Source organism: Protopterus annectens, chromosome 15.part0 (genome assembly GCF_019279795.1).
Source record: "Protopterus annectens isolate FY-2018-M chromosome 15.part0, PAN1.0, whole genome shotgun sequence".
Lineage (NCBI taxonomy): Eukaryota > Metazoa > Chordata > Ceratodontiformes > Protopteridae > Protopterus > Protopterus annectens.
In genome coordinates, this window is record NC_056749.1 from 654,700,872 (window position 1) to 654,710,494 (window position 9,623).

Genomic DNA, 9,623 nt, shown 5'->3' on the forward strand with positions numbered 1-9,623 from the left:
GGTCAGTTACATCTTTTGTTCCTAACAGGACAGAACTTTATTAGACTGATAAAACAATTTGATATAATTACTAAAATGGATTGCTTTAACAACATTAACATTACTCTGCTTATACATCTGTAGAACTAAAGATGGGAAGGCTTGGCTATTCTCTGCTAACTGGGCACACTGTCAGGCAGTACTAGTCATGTGATACTATGTAGCTTTGCCGGTAAATAATGAAAGAGGAGATATTTTATGTTAACCAGGTAACTGTCAGGCAGTGTTAATCACATGATGTTACATAGCAGGGAAAGGACACATGCAGCTGGGAGATAAAGTTTGCAGTATAGTAAAACCCTTGGTACACGAGACTTGCTTTACACCATCATTAGTTTATAAGAAATGGTTTGTATTCATCATAGATTGGGAATGTACATCAAATGGATATCAAATATAGTCTGCATTCATCACAGATGAAGTATATGTGTCTACTGAATATGAAAAAGATAACGTGTTCATTACAGATGGAGAAGTTGTAATAAGTGGTCATGTTGAAAGAAAAGTTAAAAAAAAAAAAAGTAAATACAGTACAGCATTCTAAAACATCCACATGGTCTGACAGATAATCACTTGCTGATTCCGTTTTTTTTTTTCTACATATAAAATGAGTTATAGCTTGGAGTAGTTTAGAGTCACTTTTTTGGTGATTCTCAAGGTGTAGCTGTATCCTGCTCATAAATAAATGCATTTGCTGCAACACGACTGTGTCCAGAAGTGGGTCCAAAGAAGGAAATGTGATGTGATGGTGGAGGCTCATTTTAAGTAACTTGAGAACCAGAGGCATACTTCCTCCAAAAATCTACAGTGTTTTAGTTTCATGACTGTAATATTATGGTCTACGAACTCAAAAGCCATTTTTAGGTATATAAAGATAGCATCCATTAATTTTCCCTGTTCTGTGTTTATACAAATTTCATTTGTAAGACAGAGATACCATTTGTAGTACTGTATTTAGACCCAAAATCATGTTGTCTGTACATTATATTTATAAGGTATTCTAGGATTTGGCCATAGAGGAGTTTTGCAATATTTTTGTCAGTTTGCTGGGAAGGTCATACTTTGCAATATGACAAAAGTCTTTGGGTGTTGTAGTGCTATTTCATTTCGGGATTAAGACAATAGTTTCACATTTGAATTTGTTAGCACATTTTTTTATAGTAAGTGACAAGTAATATATGTGAGCTAGGAGGTTAGAGTACTTCCATTCAGGGTTTTAATTCTAGATAATGGGAAATCTTTATGACAGTGGTCTCAAAATTTGCTGATTTTCCCCTTAAGTTGCTTCTTTGTGAGTTATTCAGAGTACTGTGAGGGTAATCAAGTAACATATTCAAATGTGCACTGGGAGCTGCTGATTGTACCAAGTTAGAGAGTAACAAAGTAGGCTCTGAAGTTTTGCAAATATGATAGATGTCACTGTGTAGCTGTGGTACAAGTATTTTAATTAAGCTTTTATTTGGGAATATGTTATTTGTGGCAATACTTTCTATTGTAATCCCAAACTGTTTTAGTTAGCTGAAATAAGATTGTTGAATTTTTCTAGAGTACATAGCCTTAGCAGTGCTAATACCAAGTTTGGTAGTATTTTTTCATTTTTTGTAAACTATGTGTTTACCCCTACTGTCAGGATCTGTTTTAGTGAATAAGCCTATTGTTAGAAGGGTATCATCTGAAAACTTGGCAACATTTTCTAGGTGTTATGTATGATGGGGAAGTTTCTTCGTTCTTAGTGGTCAGACAGTAAGTATGCGATTGTGCTCATTCAGTGAATCTGGGAGTATTTTTATGGCATGCATCTTTTATGGAACATTTGTCAAGACTGTCTGTGGTAGATGACTTCTGAGTTTTGCAGTTTATCTTAGTGACCATGTTTTCTAAATGGGATTGCCTGTGTTATAGTACGAGTCTGTTAAGCTGCAAGCAAAAGTAACCATTGTGACATAGGTTAATGTCACCTAGTATTATTAGCTTGTGATGCTTAGTGACAGCTAGAATTTTGCCTCCTATAATGTTGGCAATGACGGTGTACCTGAGAGTGGAATGTATAATGTTGCAATATATATCATATTGTGAGTAACAAATGATATTTAAATAAGTGACCAGCTGGGGATCTGTCAATTTTTGTGTTACTCTTCACAATTAGTATTGGGATTAGCTGGCATCATTATTTACCAATGTCAGTACACACCACCATCTTCTACTTGGATCATTCTCTGTAAACATTGTGCAGTTCTGGCAGACCTGGAGTAGGGGCCCATGATTCATCTTTGATGCAGGATTTAGTTATGGTTAATATTTTTGAGTTATGCTGCTGAAGTCAGAGTTCTAGTTGTAATCACATATTATTTATACTACCAATATCCAGGCTTTTGATTGTCAGAAATTTGCTATGAGTGGAATAGATTGAGGTATTATAATTGGGTTTTGGATTATTCAGGAAAGTGGAGGTTGTAGCATTACACAGTGTTCTGAAATTTTGCTGTATGTCTCCTGCTTGCAGGGTTATGACAGCTGCCCAAACTTCTACTACTTTTTGAGATTTTTAATGGGGACTTAAAGGGACAATATTTTTGCAATATATAATATGTTGTTACAAAGGATTATCTAGTACAGACATGCAGGTGTATACATTGTAGTTAAGCAACCAGTTTGGTGTGGCTACCCTATATTCTAATACTTGCTGTGAACATTTAGTTTTATGACTGATTTGTGGGCCATTGTGAAGGGATGGGAAAACATTTGTTGGGTTTAGGAACAGAATTATGACCATTTTTTGTCCCTAAGGTGTACACAGAGTATAAATGATTGATTGAGATCATTTTAAGTGAGGGTTTGTCATAAGAGACAGTGGACAGACCATATATTTTGTGGGAGCGTTTGAATTTTTTTTCTTTCTACACAGCTAAGTCTTCAATCATCAGGTTTACTTACCTCACCTTCTCTACCCAGACTTGCTCCTACTAGGGTTGGGGCAAACAAGGAGATTGAGATGTCCTGGCACAGTGTCACTCTTCTATCATTGGAGCATTTTTTAACTATTTCTATACTTGCTCCATGTGTACACCCAGTAACGCCTTGGGGGTGGGATATGCAATGTCAGCACTGGGATGCCCCTCCCTTCAGCAAGGGGCTGATGTCAGAAGAACACCATATCCAGCCTCAGAGTGGTTGTCTCTACTAAGTAAAACTGAACCCCAACATGTCCTGAGTGCACTTCCCTCATCCCATGCCAGTGTATTAGACCCCTGAGCTAAATTAACCCAGGTCAGCTGTGCTGTAGTTAGGGATTTATCCCTCTGTGCCACAGCACTGGCCAGTTTTTTTTTTTTTAAATTCAAGAAGCTGGTACAGATTATGTTCCAGTAGTAAAGCAATGACCAAGTCAATACATTTTTGATAACACAGATGATGCAAGAAAAAAGATCATTCAAAAGCAGTAGTGTGCATACGAAGTCGGGAACTTGCATTTTTTTTAACAAATGCAATTCCAAATAGTACAGAAGCAAAGCACAGAACAGAATAGCAATACAGAATGCATACATACTGCAACATTGTCAGCAATTAAAACACTTGTGTAGGTGACACGTAGATACAAAATACAGAGCCTGTATCAATGCATCTACAGTACAGTGCAATACTTTTACTAGCCACAGAGTGCAGATGAAGCTAGTTTATGTAAATTGCAGTAATGTGGACACCCTTATAGGGCATAAGAAATGGGAAGGTTGAAAGGGATTCACTGTGGTAACAGAATAAATATTAGATCAGAAAACCAATGCAGTAAGGGTAGACTTAGTGAGATACAGATTGTCAGCTAACTATTAATGAACCCAAGCAGTCAATATCGGTGGCAAACAGCAACATTAAAGATCAAAGGAAAGATGTGCATCTCATCTCCCCGTCAATTGGAATGGTAGCCAGTCAGTGCATAGGTGTGCACAGATGCCATAATACCAAAGCAGAGAACTTGTATTTTGTCTTTTCCTATGTTATGCAACCTTTGCCTTTTCAAGTTGAATTTTGCTGATTGCATGACTTCAAATAAATACACACCAGAGGATTAGCAGTATGTCCTTTATCAAAAACTTGGATAAACTTATCAGCCATGCTTCCCAAGGTGCATGGTTAGGTTACACAGAGATGCTCAATCTGACTGCCTAGTATTCACCTATGAACTCAGATGTTGTGCATACAAGTAACAAGACAATTGAGATACAGATGTGTACCCCCACCTAGTTCTCCATTTTCTAGTTTCAGCTGTACCAGCATGTTCATTTTTCTATGTTTTCAAGATTTCATAAATTGGGCCTGGTGTTTTGACATGACTGAGATTGATTTGGTTAAAGTAGGCCCATTCTGAGCTCATTTATTAAAGGAATGGATCCTTTGCTGATGTTTTATTCTAGCTGTTTAGGTCAGTGTTGACAAACTACACTAACTTTCTTTATCTTGCTCCTATGCAGTGACTCACAAAATGAGTTGTTGCAGACAGAACGTCATAATGCACCAGGCTAAGCCAGCAGCACTTTAATCAGCTTTTATAAGAAAACTGAAATGTCTCATGCTTCATAGTAGATATGATAAAGACGTACAGAAGATTTTGTTCCACAGGCAGGAGCAGCAAATGGGGGTGTGCATTGCTTTGATCAGTTAATCTTCAAACATTGTAAAATTTGAAGAAGAAGAAAAAAAAAACAAACATGAAACATTCACACAGAAACTAGCACCATTCGGGCACAGTTCCTATGTAGATGAAGAACCTCCATAGTATGATTTATTTAATGTAATGTCACTGCAATTCAAATTTGGTGACCCCCCCCCCCCACACACACACAGTGAGAAATCTTATTTTTCTTACTGTGAAAGTTGATTTTGCACATGATAAATGCTATCAAAGTGGCAATAATCATTTTTTTTTAGTTAACCTAACTTACAATGGGCATATCTGAACTCCTTATGGCTGTCTATATGGGGTTCACTTTATGCAAGAGTAATTTCTGAATGCAGATCACTGCAGGCAGGCAATGTAATCCTGCTATGTTAACTTTGATACTAATGCAGGAGTATGATATGCATTTATGAGATCCTAGGGTTTAAAAGCAGCTTCTCTTAAAAGTCCACAGTTTCATAGTTCAAGAACCAACAAAGGCAGAATACTATACAGTGACTATCAAGTGATGCCTCTTTCAACTCATTTTTATCCACTATGTTAGGAAAATTTAACAGGTGACTGTTGGAAATGGCCTTTGACTCGAGCATTGTGTAAATTACATTCAAAATATGTTTGAGTTGGTCAGTTTGCATAAGCAAAGTAAAATGAAATATGATTTCTGAAACTAGTTGCTGTAGCCAATACCATTTTTAGCTTCATTCCAGCAGTTCATTCACTACCTAATTAATTGTTTTACTAATGTTTATTAGCAGTACTTTTAAACCACTGTATTTATAAAGATTTTATAAAGTAAATAACTAAAACATATGGTTATTACTATTAATTACCGCTTCTAACAATGCAGGTCTTAAAGTTTTCAAAATATCTATTTGAATACCCAAAGATAAGCCTCTACCTACTATTTACAAATGCTACTGAATCTGAATAGTATACAAATGTATTATTTTAACCACTGCATTTTAAATGTATTTGATCTGTGAATTAAACTAATATGGACAGATACTACAGTTGAACTTAGCCCAAATGCTTCAAAGTCATTTATGTACCCTGTGGATAGTTTTTCCACTTTACTTTTTTTACTCAGCTTTATAAATGATTCACATAACTCACTATGATAAATACATATAATAATAAACAGCAAGAAAATATATACAAAAAACAACAAAATATACTAATGCGTTTTCAATATGGTTTTAGGATTTTTTTTTCTAAAGTGACCATTCTGTGCTGTTGCATTATTCAACCCAAAACTTGGAACTCCACTGGATACGAGTACTCACAAAGCTGGGTAATCTGAATAAACAAGGATAGAAAACACAGAAAAGAAGAATCCAACACAGACTCCAAAAAAATGGATTCTCTGAAAAGGTTTTAGTAAAAAATCTGCTTAATTCAGTCTTTTAAGAATCTCACCATGTCATACAGATACATTCTGTTACATTTTCCAATATAATGCTGTCATATAGACAAGGACAATATGCATGTCCTAAGAGTCATTATATAAAAAACTAGTATGTCTACATGCCTTGTAAATATTTTTGGGTTCATGCAAAGATCTACTTTCTAAGATATAAAAATGAAGAAAACGTTTCTGGTCTAAAACCTTACATATTTTGTATGAGTTTGACAAAAAAATACCCACACAAACCTCTCAACTGTCCAGATTTTTTGCCTCATATTTTAAGGTCTTTCCTTCAAAATTTCTGGTTTATTATAAATCACTGAGGACTGGAGTGGAATGAAGTCACTAAAAAGTGACATTTGAGTTTCAGACTTTATTATCCTTCAGAAAATGCATGATAATGCTAAATCTACCATTCTATCAACTTTCTAAGTTTACAGGAGCACTATTTAAAAATTATCTCTGATGTTGGGTGTTTCTACCCCCATTATTTTTGGCTTTGCCCAGATTTCTTGTTCGAGGTTGATGGGTAAAACACCTTTTACTTGAACTTTCTTTTGGGAGTTCAAACCTCTGCATCCTCTGTTGCTTATAAGAAACCTACATGTAACAGCTGATTTGGAATTTGATGAAATGCTTCAGAACTGACATGTGCAAAAAACCTTCTGCCTAGCTCTTCAGACTTATCTGCATTTCCTGCTTACATTTAATAAACCGTATAATTTGCTCAAAATTACCCCTCACTGGATAGTGTGTAGCTGCCCATATATGGAAGTCTCTTACACATTGTAGGCAAAAACTTGTTTTAGGGAGATCTTAAATTTTTATATCCTCTACTGCTGTTAGCAGAAATGTTTCATAAACAATCTTTTGTAGGTAGGTCACGGGTGTTAGGAACTGGTGTAGTAGAAGATGTAACATGCTGGCAACCAATCCAGGATTACTTCCCTGCACTGTGCTCCTTCAGTGGTGGTATTCACTACAGCTAACTCACATCCCTGACCTGTATTTAAGTAAGTAATCAGAAAATGGATGCATGTATTGAACATCTGCCTAATTATGGTCATCACTTCCTTTTCCTCCTTCTCTAGATCGGTTAAGATATTTTGAGCTGGTGAAAGTACATCTGAAAATATAGGAATTTATAATTTTGACTCTGGCATCTTCAGGAAGTGACTGGGTTTTAGGCCAAGCCTTTCGCCTAATATTCAGTAGTAATGCTGTTGAGTTAACGGAAGCAGCTGCTGTGCCATTGTGCACATTCTTTCAGATATAGCCCATACCTTAACCTGCAATGAAAAGTAAGTTTCATTAACGTTTCTCTGGTGAATAAATCGGGAATACCCATATATACACATTTCCCTGGAACTTTCTTTGAGTAGTTTAAACCTAGTCATCATGTATTGCACTATGTTCTGTATCTGTTATATGGCAGAATTCTAATAACATATCAACATATTACACAATTCAAGGCTGTAAAGTGTAAATTCTTCTCCAAAGTCTGATCACCATATTGGATTCTTTGTTTGGGTGTAATATTGGTTATTTTCCACCAAAATTGGGAAGTGTTTAGTATTATTGCTCAGATTAAAATTATTAAATAAATCCTGCCTACTGTCAGATCCCTGTATAGCTGTAGTGGTGCAGCAGTTAGTGTCGTTGCCTCACAGCAAGAGGTCCTTGGGTTTGATTCTTGGCTGGAGCATCATCTGTGCAGAGTCAGCATGTCCTCCTCCCATTCGAGTGCAGGTAGGTGCGTGCGTGTGTGTGTGTGCCTTCTGTGAAGGTTGGGCACCATGCTGGCAACTCAACACCGTAAAACTCCACTGCCAGTCAATCTGCAGACCGGTGATCCGCTGTGGTGACCCCTAAACGGGAAAAGCTGAAAGACATCGCTTTTTTGCAAGATCCTTGTACAACTTGTTAGCTTTTTACATACAGGTGTTTGAGAGTCGAATTTACACTGATGGAATTTGAAATTTTATGAATAAATTCTAGAGCTGTTTAACCTGCTTAGCACTGAAATTATCCTGTACCCAAGGACTCACAAGTGATTCTTTAAGCAAACACCCAGACAACTGTTTCATAAAGTGTTACTTTTTCCCAAAACACTGCATTTCTTGGGGAGGGGGGGGCTGAAGGTCACTTTGTACACTCATTCCTGTAGGGGAACAGCATTTATTTCATACAGAAGCTTTACCCCACACAAACACAAGGCAAAAGAGAAGTCTTTCTTTTCATGACTGAATGAAAGTCTAAGTCTCATAGGGCCAAATATTATTTAACCATGTGCATTAACCAGATAAATACAGTAGGCAAGGCTCTCTTTTCAACAGCAAAACTGTCTATTAAAGTGACTTACAGTCACACACTAGACAAGAGACTGGTGGATTCAAACATACAAATACGTGGTGAACCCTTCATTTTCTGATACATCGATTTAAGTAATACTGGACTAGTACTTATTTTGGTGGATGGAGATGCACCTAATCCTGCCCTTCCCTGTACATCATGTGGATATAGGCTTCTGTAAACTTGCATTAGTACAGAATTATAGACTATATCAGTGTTAGTATTGATGTTGAAAAGGCTTATCCCTTGACTGTTGTATATGGATCAACAAAAAAGTCGTGATTGCTTTGTTTCCTCCCTCAAGCTTTTTATTATGGCTAAGGCCTTTCAATGCAACTTCACCACAAATACTTTATCACATACCTCTCCCACCCTTATTTTAGTAAGTAGTGCAATTTATATTATCATGTATGGCACATATCTGGCATAAATGCATCCATTCCGAGCTGTTTGGCTAATACAGCTGAAATAACTGAAGCATTAAACATGGACTTAGCATAGAAATATGAGCTTGATCATACGAGTGCTATATACGTATATGAAACAGAATAACAAGCTTAGCAACAAAGCTACATACATGTTAGAAATGTATTACCTTTTCATATTCACCAGAATGGCTATAGCAAGCACTGCTACAATAATAGGAATGACAATTAGAATAACAATGTACACAGCTGAGTTCTGCTGGGTGTCCTCTCCTACAAAAAAAGTTAGAAACAGTTTAGTAAACTGTAATTCTACATCAGTGCTTGCGCTACAATTGATATATGAAACATTTATTCTTTAAGCATAACTAATCAATACTTAACTCTTCCATCCATGGAGTTTTCTAGTCGTACACCATCTTGTATTAACATTCAGTACTGAACTGCTTTGGGCGGTCATTTAGTACATGTGGATGAAATATTAAACAAAGCATTAAATCTACCTTTTAATTTAATTACAGCATTCAGTCTTCTTGTGTACACACCTACCATCAATTAAAGAGACCGATTAACTGCAAATAAAGTTTAGCTGTCCTAGTAGGATTTTCTTGACATTTACTCAGTTGCCTGCTACAGCAAAAGCCATGGTTCACAGAGAGCTCACAAAGCATCAAAGAGATCTCATAGATGAAAGGTATCCATTAGGAGAAGGGTACAAAAAAATTACCAC

General features: G+C 36.4%; 1 long non-coding RNA gene across 1 annotated transcript in view; it reads right to left on the reverse strand.

Moving 5' to 3' along the window:
• Positions 1-9,173, reverse strand: part of LOC122789988 — a 67,082-nt gene extending 57,909 nt beyond the window's left edge. The window contains exon 1 of the long non-coding RNA XR_006362900.1: positions 9,064-9,173. This is a non-coding gene — a long non-coding RNA (uncharacterized LOC122789988). The remainder of the gene's footprint in view (positions 1-9,063) is intronic.
• Positions 9,174-9,623: the final 450 nt, after the last annotated feature.